Below are 17,911 nucleotides of genomic sequence, written 5' to 3' on the forward strand. Positions count from 1 at the left end.
TTTATATTATTATCGTGAAATGTTTTCCTTTCCATGAAATCTTCAATCATATCAAAAACATAAATAAATTTTCAGCATCTTCTCTTCATTCTATTTTTTAAACTATATTTACTGTAATATTTATTTATTTATTAGAAATTTAACATGTTTAAACATGTGTCAGCAATTTTATGGGTTCTCAAACTTTTTTTTTGAGTGCTCTGCCCCATCCCTTTTTTCCCCATAAGCTTTGTGGTTTTTATTGCACAAAACACCTAATGCAGAGATTTTTAGGAGCACATGTACCGGGTTACAGTAGAACTGACTGTACTCAAGTACCACAAATGAGCACTGAAAAGAGAGAAGATACATGTTGACATTACACTTCAATTTGTGAAGATTTTAATTTGCAGGAAATAAGGCTTTTGTAGGAAGACTAAAGTAGAGTGTAAAGTGTGTTAGTTGTTTGATGACACCAGGGGTTTCCCCCCATCTCAGCAGACTAAAGAAGAATGGGATAAATTATGAGGAAGAGGAAAAGTAGGTTCTCTAAGTTAGCATTAGTAGAGGCATATGATTCAAGAAAGAAAGCTTATACAGCATCAGCCAAAAAAATCCTCCCTTTTCACCCCTCCATTCGTTCCAAATGCCTGTTCAGCTCAGCCTGAAATTTATTTAGGCTATTAGCTTCCACAACAAAAGATGGAAGCCTGTTCCACCAATCAACTACCTGCCGGCTAAAGGCAAATTTCCACACAACTATTTTTCCTCAATTTGAAACTGTGCCCTCTCAGGTTCTTAGTCTGAGCAATGGGAAGAATCCCATCAGCATTCAGCTTGATCAACCCATTCATGGCCTTATACACCTCAATCAGATCACCTCATAGGTGCCTACTCTCCATTTGCTGCAATTTGCAGAAATTAAGCCTTTCTTGATAAGAGCACACCTTTCTTCCCCTCAACAATCCTGTTGCCCTTCTCTGTACTCGTTCGAGCAACTCAACATCCTTCCAAAATGAGTCCTCCAGACCTGTACTCTAGGTGTGGCCTGACCATTGCCTTGTATAATGGGATAATCACCTCCCTGTCCCTGCAAGCAAACTTCCTATATATCATTGACAAGACTCTATGGCCTGCCCTGGCACCTGTCTGCACTGCTCAGTGAACTTCATATTTGACTCCATAATTACCCCCCCAGGTCTTTTTCACTTTCTACTTCCCTGAGTGTGGTACTACACTCAGGGAAGTGTAGTACGTTTCTTTGTAATGTATTGAAGTGTAGTACGTTTCAATCCAGTTGGAGTAGCATACTGTCTTTACTGTAGTTAACAATCCTGCCAACCTTTGTATCATCTGCAAACTTGTACATTAAACGTGATATACCTTAATCAATATCATTGATAAATATATAAAACAACAACGGGCCCAACACCGAACCCTGGGGAACTCCACTAATAATATTTGTCCACAAAGAGCAGTGTCCATTGATTACCACTCTCTGTTGTCTCCCACTCAACCATCCCTTTATCCATTGTAGCAACTTACCCTTAATGCCATACCTCTCCAATTTGTACAGCAGTCTTCCATGTCCAACAGTATCAAAAGCTTTAATGAAATCCAAGTATATGATATCAAAATTATTTTTGGCATTCAGTTCCTTTGTGACCACATCATAGTATCCAATCAAACTGGTCAGACAAGACCACCCTTTAACAAACCCATGCTGTGTCTTAACTATTACTGCAGTCTTGTCTAGATGATCCTGCAATGTTTCTTTAACCAGTGATTCCATTATTTTCCTCAGAACACAAGTTAAACTAACAGATCTGTAGTTACTTGTGTCACCTTTTGAACCCCCCTTTGTGAACTGGTGATACATTTGCACACCTCCAGTCCATGGGAACCTCCCCTGAGTCCAAGGAAGCTATCATAATTATGGCTAAGGGTTTGTTACTTCCTTTGCTGCCTCCTTCAATATAACTGGATAGATCACATCCACTCCAGGTGCCTTCCTTCAGTTTAACTTCAACAATTTCTCCTTCCCTTTGCTCTCAGTTATTACAAAATCACTTAGCTCCCTGTTAGCGTTTGATAGACTTCTGGCACTCCTCTCATTAAATAACTCCTCATGTGTGAATGTAGATGCAAAATACTCATTCAGTTTATCAGCTACCTGAGCATGATCATCTCTTTCTTGGTGATTCCTTTCACATCTCTCTCTCTCTCTCTCTCTCTCTCTCTCTCTCTCTCTCTCTCTCTCTCTCTCTCTCAGGGTAACTCGGGAATTTTTTTAGCTGGTGCAACTAGGGTTTACAATACCGGGATCTCGCATACCAGGATACCGGTCATTTTTTTTCTGGTACTGATACAAAAAATACCGATTTTTCGGTACTAATTAAAAAAAAATAACTGTTTATAATTTAATCACATAAAGGTTATAAAATCATCTTTATGTGATTATGACGTCGTTATTTCTACTAGCAAATGTTCGATAAATCATCGATAGGACACCATGCAACATTGCAACCAGTCCACAATTCTCAGACAACTTCATGTCTGATCATATCGTAACTCCCAAGTCCCATTCCTCCACTACTGACTTTAGTTCAACTCAACCAAGTGTATAAGTTATTTTGGGGTTGCTGTTCCCCAGGTGCACCTTGCATTTTGCTGAATTAAAGCATAGCTGCCACTTTTCCGACCATCCTGAAAGTCTATCTAGGTCACTCTGAAGAAGCTCTGCTTGGCGGTGATCATTAACTTGCAATCATCTGCAAGTTTAAACCTCACGCCCTCCATCCCTTTATATATGTAATTTGAGATAATCAAAATCAACAGTGGTCCCAATACTGATCTTTGGGGAACCCCACTACTTACATTAACCCAATCTGAGGAATTACCATTTATCATGACCCTCTTGCTTGGTGCCCTCAAGCCAACGTGCTATCCATCTAAGGATTTTCCCTATGATTCAAGCCTGCTCCAACTTATAAAGTAACCAGTCGTGTGGGACTTAGTCAAATGCTTTGCTGAAATCCAAATAAACAATGTCGAAATTATTCTCTAAATCCAGCTCACGAGTGACCTGTCAAAAGGGCTAACCAGATTTGTTAAACATGATTTTCCCTTTACGGAACCATGCTGTATATCCTACAGAATTCCCTTTCCATCTAAATGATCCTGAATTCCACCCTTGATCATTGCCTCCATGATTTTCCCTACTACTGAAGTTAGACTGGCCGGTCGGTAATTTCCCGTTATACTCCTAGAATCGCCTTTATGTTCCATTTACACAAATCGAACGGAATCTCTCCTGTCCAGTGATGCTCTCATAACTAGCCTTAATGGTTCAATGCACTCACTTGCCGCCTCCATTAAGATTATAGGGTAATGCCATCAACCATAGGAGTCTTACCTGCCTGTAGGTGCAAAAGTTTTCTCATTAAATAATCATTTGAAATTTCAATATCATTAATTACATTTTTTTCAACTTCACTTCCATGATTTTAATATCTCATTGACACAAAGGGGTTTTTTATGTAAATATCGATGCAACGTAACTGTTGAGTTCATCTGCAACTTCAGCTATGTTATCTAATCTATCCCATGTCCATTTCTTAAGGGTCCAATCTGATTTGTCCTTCTGTTCTTTGCATTTATATTATTATTATTATTAGCCATAAGGTGCAAGGAAGCCTGAAGCTTATGCTGCACCAGCCAAAAAAAAAAAGGAAAAAAAAATCCTGTGTTACCATGAGAGAGAGAGAGAGAGAGAGAGAGAGAGAGAGTATATGTGAACAATTCCTTAACTGCACTCTTTGCTCTCTTCTTTATTCCTTATCCCCACTTTTTGCTCTCTCCCAGATTCAGTAAAGATACTATAGTGAAAATTATACTTCGTTTCAGAAAATGATAAACATAATTCAACCATGGAAGATCAACATGGAACAGAACATCAGTGTTCTGCAAATTCTTTCCAAAATAAGAAATTGCCTGACTCCAATGAGATTTTAAAAGATGAACTTGAGTTGGAAATTAATGAAATACTTTTAACTATTTTTGCTAAAAAAGTTCAAAGCCTAGAAAATATGGACTGAGATCGTCTACGATTATCTCAGTACCAGAATGGAATCCAAAAGAGCATTTTCTGCCGCTAATCAAATACTGTATGTACCAAAATTAGATCCAGTTTAAACGATCATACTATTGACTGCTTATGTTTCTTAAGAGCTCACTTTATTCGGACAGATAGTGTGGATGCTTAAACATAACTAAACTTTAAAGTAAAAATATATATTTTTTTGTTTTTAGAATAACTGTATTTTAATGATTTTTTTCAGAATATTTATTATTGCAATAAAAGTTTATTTAAAACATAAATAATTCAAGTAATTACAGTACTTCTTTTTTTTCCCTTACTTTATTGCACCTAATTGTCATCAAAATTTATTGAGAAAACGTTTGTACCAGTATTAATACCGGTATCCTGGTTTCGTAAATTAAAAATAGCAAAATACCGGTATTAAGATTTTGACAGGTATTGTAAGCCCTAGGTGCAACATAAGCCTCGGGCTTCCTTGCACCATATGGCTAATAATAATAATCACAGTCAATCCATCCATATTAAGTAGTCCAAATATGATTCATCCCTTTCCTCTTTGCTGTTTTTCTTTGCATCCTTGGCCAAAGATTTCTCGTAATCTGCCTTTGCCTGCCTATCCTCCTTTGTGACTTAATTACAGACTAGTTTACACATGCAATAGACTTTTGTGTCACTTGATACTTTACATTGCTTCCCATATATTTTTCTTCTCTGCCACAAGCCTCATTAATTCATCTGACATCCACTTAGGCCTAAACCTTGAACAGTATTTCTTAGTTGGAATGAAAAGCCTAGTAGCCTCCAAAATTAAGTCCCTGAAGGCTTCCCGGCTTGGGTAAAGAAAGCCTGCACGAGAACGACGACAAACGTCGGATAACTTACGCGGTAAATTAGTTTGCCGATACGGCACTCTAGCGCTGCTCACTCGGTAAACAGACGGTAGGTGTTATCGGACTGGAGCAAAGTCGAGAACGATATACTGATTGACAGGTAGGCGTGGCAAACAATGAAATGATTTATTAATAAACAATTTATGTGCTAGTCCACTCATGATTCTAAAGAAAAAAGGTTAGGTTACCCCCTCCATTTCGGGAGAGGTTCAAGCTCCCATGGGATTCAAGTGGAGGTAACCTGATCTATTTTCACCATTAGGGCATATTATTGAACAAGAAAATAAAAATACGGTCATAAAAAAATTTATTTTTTTATGAATGTATTTCTAAATATGACTGATTCTAAAGAAAAAAGGTTAGGTTACCCCCTCCACTTCGGGAGGGGTTCAAGCTCCCATGGGATTCAAGTCGAGGTAACCTGATCTTTTTTCACCGTTACAGTAAATGTTAGGGCATGTACGATTAGGACAAGTTACCATTAGTGCTGCTACAGTGATACTAAACCGATGTTATCGTGTGTTGTGTTCGCGCACCAATCAGCACGTCGTTTGCCACGCCTACCTGTCAATCAGTATATCGTTCTCGACTTTGCTCCAGACCGTTAACACCTACCGTCTGTTTACCGAGTGAGCAGCGCTAGAGTGCCGTATCGGCAAACTAATTTTCCGCGTAAGTTATCCGACGTTTCTCGTCGTTCTCGTGCAGGCTTTCTTTACCTTCGCCGGCTTCCCATTTAGAATTCAACATTGGTAACATCATCAGTTGATCCCACTGTACAAAATTTAAAAACTTTCTGAGACCTCTGTAGTCACCTTTACGAAAGCAAAAGCCCTTCCCTTTAGCCTTGATGATAGTTACATCTTTAAGTTATTCCCACATCAGTACATTGTGATCACTGTCACCCAGTGATTCCCTTATCTGCAAATTCTTAATGCATGAATAGTCACTGCTGATAATCAGATCAAAGAGTATTATTCCCTCTGGTTGCCTCTTGAACATGTTTTGTGGATTTATTGGATGACTGTTTAATACAGCAACATGTTCAAGAGGCAACCAGAGGGAATAATACTCTTTGATCTGATTATCAGCAGTGATTATTCATGCATTAAGAATGACCAACACACAAGTTCCAGTCAATATCTGGAAAGTTAAAATCCGCCATTATAAGACTGATTTACTAGCCCACTCTATTTCTCTGCACAATTGCTCATTATACTCATAAGATTCATTAGACCACCTGTTCATCACACATCCACCTGTTCCTACTCTTGGTTACCCTAACACACACACATATCTACTCTCATTTTTCCTTTCCCACTGCTTATTTCACACCAAACAGACTCAAAACTGCATTGTCCACCAACATCAACTGGATGCACTTCCTTAGATTTTAAATGTTTCTTAACTAACAGCATAACCCCTACTCCCTTCCTGTCCTGTCTATCCTTCCTGTACACATTGTACTCCCCAAATTCAAATTCTGCACTGCTTATATCTGTGTGACTCCACGTTCCTGATATCCCAGCAATATATGCCTTGCCTTTGATGTCTTGACTAGCACTTCAAGCTCATCAAATTTATTAACTATACTTCTAGCATTGGTGTACATGCAAGTATACATCCACCTGTTCCTACTCTTGGTTACCCTAACACAGCCCATGTATTTACTTGTTCCACTATGACTTCCAACAATCCTGGAAATCTCCATTACCTTGCTTTCCAGGCTGCTGCTCATTCTAATAGAAGCAGTGCAAGAATCGCTTTTGCCTCTGTTGTTATTGTTGTTATTTTGGTTTTTAGGAGCATTAGCAACTAAGGCCATATTGCTCGGGGGATATGTGGTAGTCATTCCCTGACCTTTCCATATCCTCCATATTTGGTGGCTCACGGGCTCGAACCTCGGTCTAATCAAGAAGCGTGTGCTACACTGCTATTCCTTCCCACCTGGCTACGGAGCAGCAGTGTGGCGCCGGCACTTTTGCCTCTGCCTGCGGCCACTGTTAACCTTTTAGTTTGTGTATTCCCCCCTAAGCTAACAGTTTTCAAACCCACCTAACAATGCCTCGATAGCATCAGCAAATATTCTTGCACCCTTTCTATTTAAGTGTACCCCATCACTGTAAAAGCAGTCTCTCCTGTCAACAAGCACAGACCAGGCTGAAAAAATTCTACCCCTTGAGCCTTGCACAATCTTTCCATGGCTGAATTGATCGACAAAACTCTTATCACATACTCCGTACTATCATGTCTGGGCAGAATTGCAGACACTTTCACCTTCAACCCTAACTCGAGACTTTTTTCAACATTGACCTGTACTTGAGTAAATCTGCAGATCTCTTACTCTAAATGTCATTAGTTCCAACGTGTACAACATCACCTTTTGTGCCCTTAAAAGATGACATCATCAACTTTTGATCCCTGGCAGACATACCCTGGTCTTGTTCCACCTATCCTTCTTGCATAGTATATTCCCCGTCTCCCTGACAATAGAGTCACCAACAATAACTAGTTCCTTTGGAACCAGGCATTTTGCCTTGGACATTGCTTCTGTTTTACCTGATGTACAGGAACGAGCTCTGTCGTTGAGCTGGGCATCTGAGAGCTTTATGGCCCCTCATATTAATTTCTTCGAGGATATTTACTCTACACCTCAAGCTCTCATAGACGCCCATCAGAATGCTGAGTTGGCGCCTAATTCCTTGACACTCTAGACACCTAGCACACACAAAGGCATCCTCCTTGGCTAGATCATGTCCTGTTTTAGAAAGGTCGGAAAACATTTCACATTTTGCACATTTTTGAGACTGTGATGCATTGGAGAATCGCCCCCTTCGTTTTTCCCCCCGAGTCACAGCACTCTCGCTAGTCTGTGATCTTTGCTTGGCAGCTCTAGTCTCGGTCATGATTTCCGTTTAAATACAAATTTGATTAACAATGAATATTAATAAGATTAATATTATTTTTGATTAATTGATAATACTATAATAAGCTAACAGATTCCTAATACAGTGCTTTCTGTTACGCTATCTAGTTTTACTTTATACCTTAATCTATCAGTTCGAGATATATTTACATTAAGCTATTTCTTATCGACTACAATATGGCGACTAGTTCAATAATATTTGCGCCAACACCAGGAGTCATAACTTCCAAAAATCGCTTGTTAATTTCAATATAGTTTGGAAGAGAGTGGGAGAATAAGAGATGTCAATCAGAAGAACAGAGCCCATGGAAGTATGTAGAGAAAATGCATATAGCAGAAACTGGATGTCTATGAGCCAGAGTGGAGAGACTTTGTAAGAGATGGTTTATTAATTAACCTGACTGTCCTCTTTTGAGCATCTGGGATGGTGTCCCAAAAACTCTGTAAAGCTAGAAGCTTGAGAAAGGTTTGGGGGCACTAACCCAGATATGGACACAATTTTCCCCAGAATGGTATGGGAAGATTTGAGATTTAGATAAAGTGGGTAAATTGTTTTTAAAAAAGTAATGCTGAAAGAAGTTTGCATCCAGTTTCTTTGATGCAAAGGAAACAATATTTCGGATGTGCTTATTACTTAGATTAGAAGTCAGATAATTTCTAAATGTTTTAAGTTTCATAAACACTTCTCAATTAGGGATTGCATCATCAAATCTGTACAAAGATGAGTAGCATAAGCTAATAATAACACCGGTGGATCAACACTGACAGAATCCATATTGAAATCATTGATCAGACAGAAGGTGTTGAAAGAGTTTAGTAGTTAACAGTTAATGGATTTCTCCATTTCCTCTGAAAGAGTAGAGGTAAGTGTAAAAGAACAATAATTGGATGAGAGGTATTTGTCACCCTTTTTAAGAACTGGTTGGATATCGGTAAATTTCCAAGCAGAAGAAAAAACACCAGGAATAACAAAGCGCAAAAAGGCACAAGAGCAAGCTCAGGAGCACAGGTTTTGAGAGCAAGTACCCTGACCTGGAGCTTTTTTGTCTTCAAAGGTGTTCAAAATTATTCTGATATCCTCTTGACACAAGACTACAGGAGGCACTGAATGGAGCATACTGAGAATGGTAGAAGATGGTTTGCCAGGATTGTCAACATAAGAGACAGAAGAAAAGCATGATATTAGTAAGTCAGCTTTGTCTTTAGCTGAGGAGGTAATAGAACCCACTGGGTTTTAACAGAGGTGGGAGTAAAGAGGAGCAAAATATGCATTGAATAATTTTGGCAAGGGACCAGAATCCTAGACTACATTTGGCCAAGAAGAAAATTGTCTATTCGCAGCCTGTTTAAAATCTAAATTGGATTGATTAATAACTGCTTTGCAGTTCTTGTCAGCTTTAGTGTATACAGAAAATGAACCTGAAGATTTGGATGGGAATCAATTGTGATATGGAACATTCTTATCCAGAACAAACCTAACACATTTATTGGATAATCAAGGTTCAGATTAAAAGACAGGATTTTAAAGTGGAGTGTAGAATAAAGGATTTCATCCCTACAACTTAACCTCTTATTTAAACAGATTTTCTAAAGGTTGCCACTGTTCAACAAAACTAATTACACATTTAACCAAAGATGGCCAATGAGTACACACATGCTTCAAAATCTTTTTTTACTTTAGTGGTGTGCATCAGGCAAAATTTTTTACATCTGTCTTTCCTTATTGCACTTCTTTCTAGACCATAGTAACTGTCCACTTTCACAGGAAGGTCCACAGACTCTTTGCAGCACACAAATTAATAAGACTGCAAGGACAGCCTATTACTGTGTCAATCTCCTCTTCTAATACCTTTGCTACTCCAGTTTTAGGCATACCACAGCAGGTGCATTATTAACATTAAGTGGCAGACAGTTTTTTGAAGGAATCCCATATACTTTCATGTCATTCTGAAGAAACTGCCAAAGTTGTACCCTGCAGTTCCCTTCCAATTCTGGCACTGAGAGCAAGGTCCTTTCAATTCTAAGCCCTTTTTTTTTTCTTAAACAAAAGGTCACCACAATAGAATATAGCTTGGAATCACTTTGAATAATATGCACTGCACAACTGGTTAATGCAATAACCATTACCTTTGAATAAGGCAATGGTCAGGCCACGCCTTGAGTACTGCATACAGGTCTGAAGGACTCATTTTAGGAAGAATCTAGAGTTGCTGGAACGAGTATGGAGAAGAGCAACAAGATTGGTGAGGGGAACAAAGGGGTGCTCTTATCAAGAAAGGCTTAAATTCTGCAAACTGCAGCATCTGAAGACCAGACACCTGTGGGCGATCTGACTGAGGTGTATAAGGGCCTTGAATGGGTTCAGCAGGCTCAATGCTGTTGGGATTCTTCCTCTTGCTCAGATTATGAACCATAATACGGCCTAATTTATGACATAAATTCAAATTTAGGAACAGTTGTTCTACAGATGTTTCGAAATTTGATTGCTGGAACAAACTTCCATTTGTCATTGTGGAATTTGATAACTTAAATAAATTCAAAGAACTAGACAAACTTTTAGAGCAAATGGTTGTGTGAAATGGAATTTTTTTTTTTTTTTTTTTTTTTTTTTGGTTTGATGTTGTATAAGCTTGCTTTCTTGCATCACATGCCTGTACTAATTCTAATACTTATTTTTTGTGAATGTTTGATTACGTTACAAATCATGCTGCTTAAAATTGAAAAATCATATCTACATGTGGCACACAATGTGTGTCACCTTTTTCATATTCTACAATATGATGAAAAACTTAAATATGTGTTTCTGAAATTTTACATCCTATTTCTCTGGATCTTATCAAGAGACATTAATAATTAGCTTTGCACTAAATAAGTACTAAAGTAAAGTAAGGAAATTCAGAATTTTTTTTTTTAAATCTATTTTTAATGCTGTTTTGTTATTTTTTGTGAAAAACTGAGATTTTGCAAAAAAAAAAGTGAAACTCTTTATCATCAACTCCATTATGATGATGAGACAGAGAAGGGTCAAACCAGGTAGAAATGACAGGTTTTCTAGAAAAAATCCAGAGTCGGCATTGCATGAGTATTTAAAATTTATCATGAATGCACCTGTGCACAGAAAACATGGAAATGTTCATGCAAGCCAGTACACCAGTTATACATGAACTAGCAAACATTACTTCCAGGTGGTAGTGGTACCGCTTCTTAATTGTTTATGTGCCAATTATATTTTCCAATAAAGAATTCATGAATATGAATTTTGTTTGTGGGTGTTACAATGGTAATGAAAATTCTGCAAATGCAAATACCATTCAGGAATATTGGCAATAATTTCCACAACAAAGAATTACTGATCAATGACTTTTTATTAATGTTCACTACGTTTTGCAGGAAAGTGGTTCATTGCCAAATTATATCAAGTCTTATAACAGGCAATGGTCTGTTATAATATTTGAATAAGAAAGAAAGCATTTTTGAAAACTGACACACTATGATATCAAAGTTAATACATTAAAAATTTCTATCTGCATCATTTGTTCCATTTTCAAAGTCTAGAGTATGTTAAACAATCAAGGGAGTTCCCATACCATATCCAGCAAATTCAATGTCTTGAAATGGCAGGATGTGGATTCCTAGTTGGAATTTTGTCATTCGTTAGACACCCCACCCGGGTTTACATCACATCTTGTCTAAAGATGGCACATATTTTGCTCATATAGCCAAAATACCATAAACTCCTGTATATGGGCTCATAAAAATTCTAAACAGTGGGAAGTAATATCACAGTTCATTTTTTACAGCATGTAATCTCCTTAGTGACCTGCTTTTTGGACTATATATCTACCTGCAATGTCTGCAAGTGACATTTCAGCTAGATTTTTGGAAAATTAATTGCTTATCCTCTTAGAGAATAAGCATTGTGTTGGCCAATGGAGTGGTATGCTCAACTAATCACCTTAGATCTCAACACCTTAGATTGCCCGTATGGGTGTACGTGGAAAATACAATGTATGAACACAGGTTTAGCATTAGCATTAGCAGAGGCATTTGATGCAAGAAAGCAAGCTTATGCAGCATCAGCCAAAAAAAAAAAAAAAAAAAAAAAAAAAAGTAACATAAATAAATAAAAATAACCACTTCCACTTCACCCCTCTGTTCGTTCGAAATACCTGTCCAGCTGAGCCTTAAACTTATTTAGGCTATCAACTTCCACGACAAGGGATGGAAGTCTGTTCCACCCACCAACCACCCGCTGGCTAAAGGCAAATTTCCGCACATCTATCCTACATCTGTCTTTCCTCAATTTGAATTTATGCCCTCTCAGGTGATTTTTCTGAGCTAGAGGAAGAATCCCATCAGCATTGAGCATGCTCAAACCATTCAAGGCTTTGTACACCTCTATCAGATCACCCCGCTGGTGCCTAGTTTCCAGACACTGTAATTTGCAAAACTTAAGCCTTTCTTCGTAAGAGAACCCCTTTGTCCCATTCACCAATCTAGTTGCCCTTCTCTGTACTCGTTCCAGCAGCTCTACATCCTTCCTGAAATGAGGCCTCCAGGCCTGTATACAGTACTCTAGGTGTGGCCTGACCATTGCCTTATACAAGGGAATAATCACCTCCTTATCCCTGCTAGAAAAATTCCTATATATCATTGACAATACACCATGAGCTACTCTTGCAGCTCGTCTGCACTGCTCAGAGAACTTCATATCTGCCTGCACCACCACCCCCAGGTCCCTTTCATTCTCTACCACTGTCAGTGTAGTACCACAGAGTTGATACGTTGCTCTGGGGTTGCTGTTTCCCATATGTAGTACTTTACATTTGTCAATGTTAAACTTCATTTGCCACCTCGAAGCCCATCTGCTCAACCTTTCCAAATCCTGTTGCAGCAGCATAGTGTCAGTAGTGTCCTTGACAACCCTGCCAACCTTCGTATCGTCTGCAAACTTGGACATTAAGCCTGATATACCATCATCAATATCATTTATAAATACAGAAAACAATAAAGGCCCCAATACTGAACCCTGAGGGACTCCACTAATAACATTAGTCCACGATGAGCAGTGTCCATTGATTACCACTCTCTGTCTTCTCCCCCTCAACCACCCCTTTATCCATAGCAGCAACTTGCCTCCAATGCCACACTGCTCCAATTTGTGCAGCAGTCTTCCATGTGCAACAGTATCAAAAGCCTTTCTAAGATCCAAGTATATAATATCAAAGTTATTCCCTGCATCCAGTTCTTTTGTGACTGCATCATAGTATCCAATCAAATTGGTCAGGCAAGACTTTCCCTTAACAAAACCATGCTGTGTCCTAGCTATAACTGAAGTCTTGTCTAGATGATCCTGCAGTGCTTCTTTCACCAGTGCCTCCATTAATTTTCCGGGAACAGAAGTTAAACTCACAGGTCTATAATTACTTGTGTCAGCCTTTGATCCCCCTTTGTGAATTGGGGTCACATTTGCACATCTCCAGTCAATGGGTACCTCCCCTGAGTCCAAGGAAGCTCTCATAATTATGGCTAAGGGTTTGCTTACCTCCTTTGCTGCCTCCTTTAATATAACTGGATAGATCCCATCCACCCCAGGTGCCTTTCTTGTGTTTATCTTCAACAATTTCTCCTCCACTTTGCTCTCAGTTATTACAAGATTCTCTAGCTTACTGCTAGAGTTGAATACACCTCTGGCATTCCCTCGCTGAATAACTCCTCATGTGTGAATGTCGATGCAAAATATTCATTTAGTTTGTTAGCTACCCGAGCAGGGTCATCAACAGTTGACCCATCAATCTCAAGTGGACCAATCTGATTCATCCCCTTCCTTCTAGAGTTTACATAAGTAAAGAACTCTTTGCTGTTTTTCTTCGCATCCCTTGCCAAGGATCTCTCGTAATCTGCCTTCGCCTGCCTAACCTCCTTTGTAACTTGGTTACAGATCAACTTGTATCTATCATAGGCGTCCGTGTCACGTGTTAATTTGTATGTATCCCATGCATTTTTCTTCTCTGCCATATGCCTCATTAGTTCATCTGACAACCATTTAGGCCTAAACCTTGAACAATATTTCTTAGTTGGTATGTAAAGCCTAGTAGCTTCCACGATAAGTTCTTTGAATGCTTCCCATTTTGAATTTGCTGTTGGCAATATCATCAGTTGATCCCACTGTATAGAATTTAAATACTGTCTCAGTCCATTGTAGTCGCCTTTACGAAAGCAATACCCCTTCCCTTTACCCCTAATGGTAGTTACCTCTTTGAGTAACTCCCACTTCAGCACACTGTGATCACTGCCACCAAGTGGTTCATTTATCTGCAGATTCTTAATGCATGAAGAATCACTACTGATAATCAAATCAAGAGTATTACTCCCTCTAGTTGCCTCCCGAACATGCTGATGTAGAAAACAATCATCCAATAAATCCACAAAAGCCTTGCTACTGTGTGAGTGACCAGCCCCCAAATTCCAGTCAATATCTGGGAAATTAAAATCCCCCATTATAAGACTCTCTGATTTACTGGCCCACTCTATTTCTCCGAACAGTTTCTTATTATACTCATCAGAGTCATTAGGCCTATAGCACACTCCTACTCTCAATTTTGATCTCCCAATGCTTATGTCACACCAAACTGACTCGACACTGCACTGTCCAGCGATGTCGACTGGCTTCACTTCCTTGGATTTTATGTGTTTTTTAACTAATAGCATAACCCCTCCTCCCTTCCTATCCTGTCTATCCTTTCTGTAGACATTGTACTCCCCAAATTCCAGTTCTGCATTTCTTATATCTGTGTGACACCACGTCTCTGAAATCCCCACAATATCTGCCTTTGATGTTTTGAGCAATACCTCAAATTCATCAAATTTATTTACTAAACTCCTAGCATTGGTGTACACACAAGTATACATGCACCTGTAAGGTTGGGCACTACTTCAGCAAAATTTTGATTCCACAAAATATTAAACGTAACTCTGCAGTTCTTTGCAAAATTACACATGCCATAGTGAAACAAGTAAGGAATCCAAACTGATGGCGGACAACATAAAGCAATATATCTGTATTCTACAAAGTACCATATTTTATATGCCAGACACGGTACTATACTTTTTTTTTAAATAAAATGTTTTAATGGAAAAAATATCAAACTTCAAAGCAAGATACATTTCAAATGACCATTTGGCCTATTTTCAGGATAGATTCAGGCATGTTGGACAGACAACTTGTGCAGTCAAGATTCGCTAATTTTCGTAAAGTCACATAACTGCTAACTTATTGTAAGGAACAATGGATTATTAACTGATGCATTTGTCTGATACATTTTAGTGGCTATGAAACATCACATGGCTAGATTTAGAGACATGACATAGTGTAAGTGTAAAAAATTATGGAAATCCTAAATTCTCTAAACTTTATTAGAGAATAAGTTACAATAAGTTAGCATTTCTCCGATTTAAGAAAATTAGTGGGTCTTAACTACACAAGTTGTCTTTCCAACATGTCTAATAATGTTTCAAGACTAGGATTTCCATAATTTTTTACGCTGTGATAGATTCAGGAGCTGAAAACAATGAAAAAAAGTTTATCTAATTCTGAGTGATGACACTATTATGGCTGATTATGGAGTTTGCAATAGTAAAAAAAAATAAAAATAAAAAAAAATTCATACTAGGAATATTTTCATACTTATTCATATTACGTATGTGTCTGCTTATTCCTTTTGGTTAGTTTAATTATATTTTACAACTTAATTCAATGGACATTTTTTAAAATTCAAACAGACATTAGCTCTGCAACTGATCAGAATCAGACACACATTTATACAAACTTTTATCACTGTTTTTAGGTCCTGAATCAATCCTGAAAGTATGCATCACGTTACTGAACAACCTGTATACAGGCTGATTCTAAACTGCACTGACAAAATTCTATACCAAAACAAGTAAAGAAATTCCAATAAGCGTGTCCATTTCTGAATAGTTGAAAGTCGGTGCAGTTTTAATTTTAAAAAATAACCATATAGTTTTCGATGGTTATTTTTTTCCTATTTACTATTTTGTTTTTTTCGATGGTAAAAAACAAAATAGTAAATAGGAGTAAGTAAGCAGACACGTACCATAGAATAAAACAACATTCACTGCACTGAGGTTGAAAATTATTTAATTGATAGTGATAGCATTATTAGAGGCACATGATGCAAGAAAGCAACCTTATACAGTATCAGTCATAAAAAAAAAAAAAGTTTCTTTTATAAGCAGATTCATAAATATATAATAACAATAGACTATAACATTATATACCTCTACCTTGGGTACTTCATCAGCGTATGAGAAAATTACAATATTCACTGTTATAATGCCTTACACTTTTGAAATTACCGAATATATATAGATTTGTAAATGAGTCACTGTAGATGAACAGGTGAAAAACAATAACTAATTTATACATGCTTCAGAGTTTCATAAATAAGTAAATATCTGTTTATAAATTTATATAAATGTACTAGTGTACCCATGGTGAATATTTTGACAAAACCACTTCAGATAAGTAAAGATATATTGAAGCAATTACAGAAACCACTCCCTCAGCTTCCTTTGCTGCTAGCTAAGGTTTCAGTGGGCCAGACTCATGTAATAAAATATATTTAAAAATATGACTTAAACTACAAATTGATATATTTTTTTACATGTATGACTACATCGTCCTTTAAAAAAATTACAATATTCTAGTGTACTCATGGCAAATATTCTGGCAAAACTATAATGAAACTTTGTTCTTCAAATAGGCCTCTGGGGTTGGGAATATTCATAATAACTGCACAATCATACACCAACCTTTATTAAAATTATAAATAGTGTTATGTTATATTAAAATAATGATGTAGATAAATGAAATAAATAGAATGATAAAATTCCACGGGATAAAACTGATAAAAAGGTAACTGTCTGTACAATAAAATATGAAATTTTAAACTGCAAAGAATTATTTACAATAAAACAATGTAGATAAAACACCATAGCTTTCACAGGCATCTGCCTCCTTTTTCAACAGTGAGGTTTATCGTATGGCACATCCTTAAATATCAGCAGGCTCACAGTTCTCAGCACGTGGTTCTACAGGAGCATGGGCAGCATTCCCTCATGTGCACTGGAACCGGAACAACGTGTTGAGAACCGTGAGCCTGCTGATATTTAAGGATGTGCCGTACGATAAACTTCACTGTTGAAAAAGAAGGTGGATGCCTCTGAAAGCTACAGCATTTTAGCGCTTTTATCATCCTGTGTTTTATCTACATTGTTTTATTGTAAATAATTCTTTGCAGTTTAAAATTTCATATTTTATTGTACAGACAGGTACCTTTTTATCAGTTTTATCCCTGGAATTTTATCATTCTATTTATTTCATTTATCTACATCATTATTTTAATATAACATAACACTATTTATAATTTTAATAACGGTTGGTGTATGATTGTGCAGTTATTATGAATATAATGAAACTGTTGCTGAACAGTTTCACAATAGAACTGATGAGCAAGAGTTCCATTATGGAACTGTTAAAAAGTAATGGAAATTTTGAAAATTGGTCAAAAATTTTTTTTTTTTTTTTTTTTAAATTTTACTGCAAATTGTTTCTTTCTCAATTTTACTGCTAAATAAAATGTATTGCGAAAGGAATCAGGTCAAAAGCTTGTTTAGTCTTTTGGTTATTCAAGTACCTGTGGTGAAGTCAACAAAAATGAAACGAAACAGTTTTGTAAAGGAATTGTTAAAAAGTCATGGAAATTTGGAAAATCAGTCGGAAAATTTTACTGCAAATTGCGGTTTTTTTTTTTTTGTTTTTTTTTTTTCTTCCCCACAATTTTACTGCTAAATAAAATCCAATTGCAAAAGGAATCAAGTCAAAAGCTTGTTTAGTCTTATCTTGAACAACCTTAGCATATTTATTGGAAAATCAAAGTTAATTTCACTGACACAACCTAAGAAAACATTGACATCAGAAGACTTAACACA

General features: G+C 37.2%; 1 protein-coding gene across 6 annotated transcripts in view; it reads right to left on the reverse strand.

Moving 5' to 3' along the window:
- LOC150087215 (tyrosine-protein phosphatase Lar-like) overlaps window positions 1-17,911 on the reverse strand; it is a 1,652,393-nt gene that overhangs the window by 1,027,369 nt on the left and 607,113 nt on the right. The window lies entirely within an intron of this gene.

Source organism: Mastigoproctus giganteus, chromosome 4, assembly GCF_048544385.1.
Source record: "Mastigoproctus giganteus isolate SK-2022 chromosome 4, ASM4854438v1, whole genome shotgun sequence".
In the NCBI taxonomy this organism is placed as follows: domain Eukaryota; kingdom Metazoa; phylum Arthropoda; class Arachnida; order Uropygi; family Thelyphonidae; genus Mastigoproctus; species Mastigoproctus giganteus.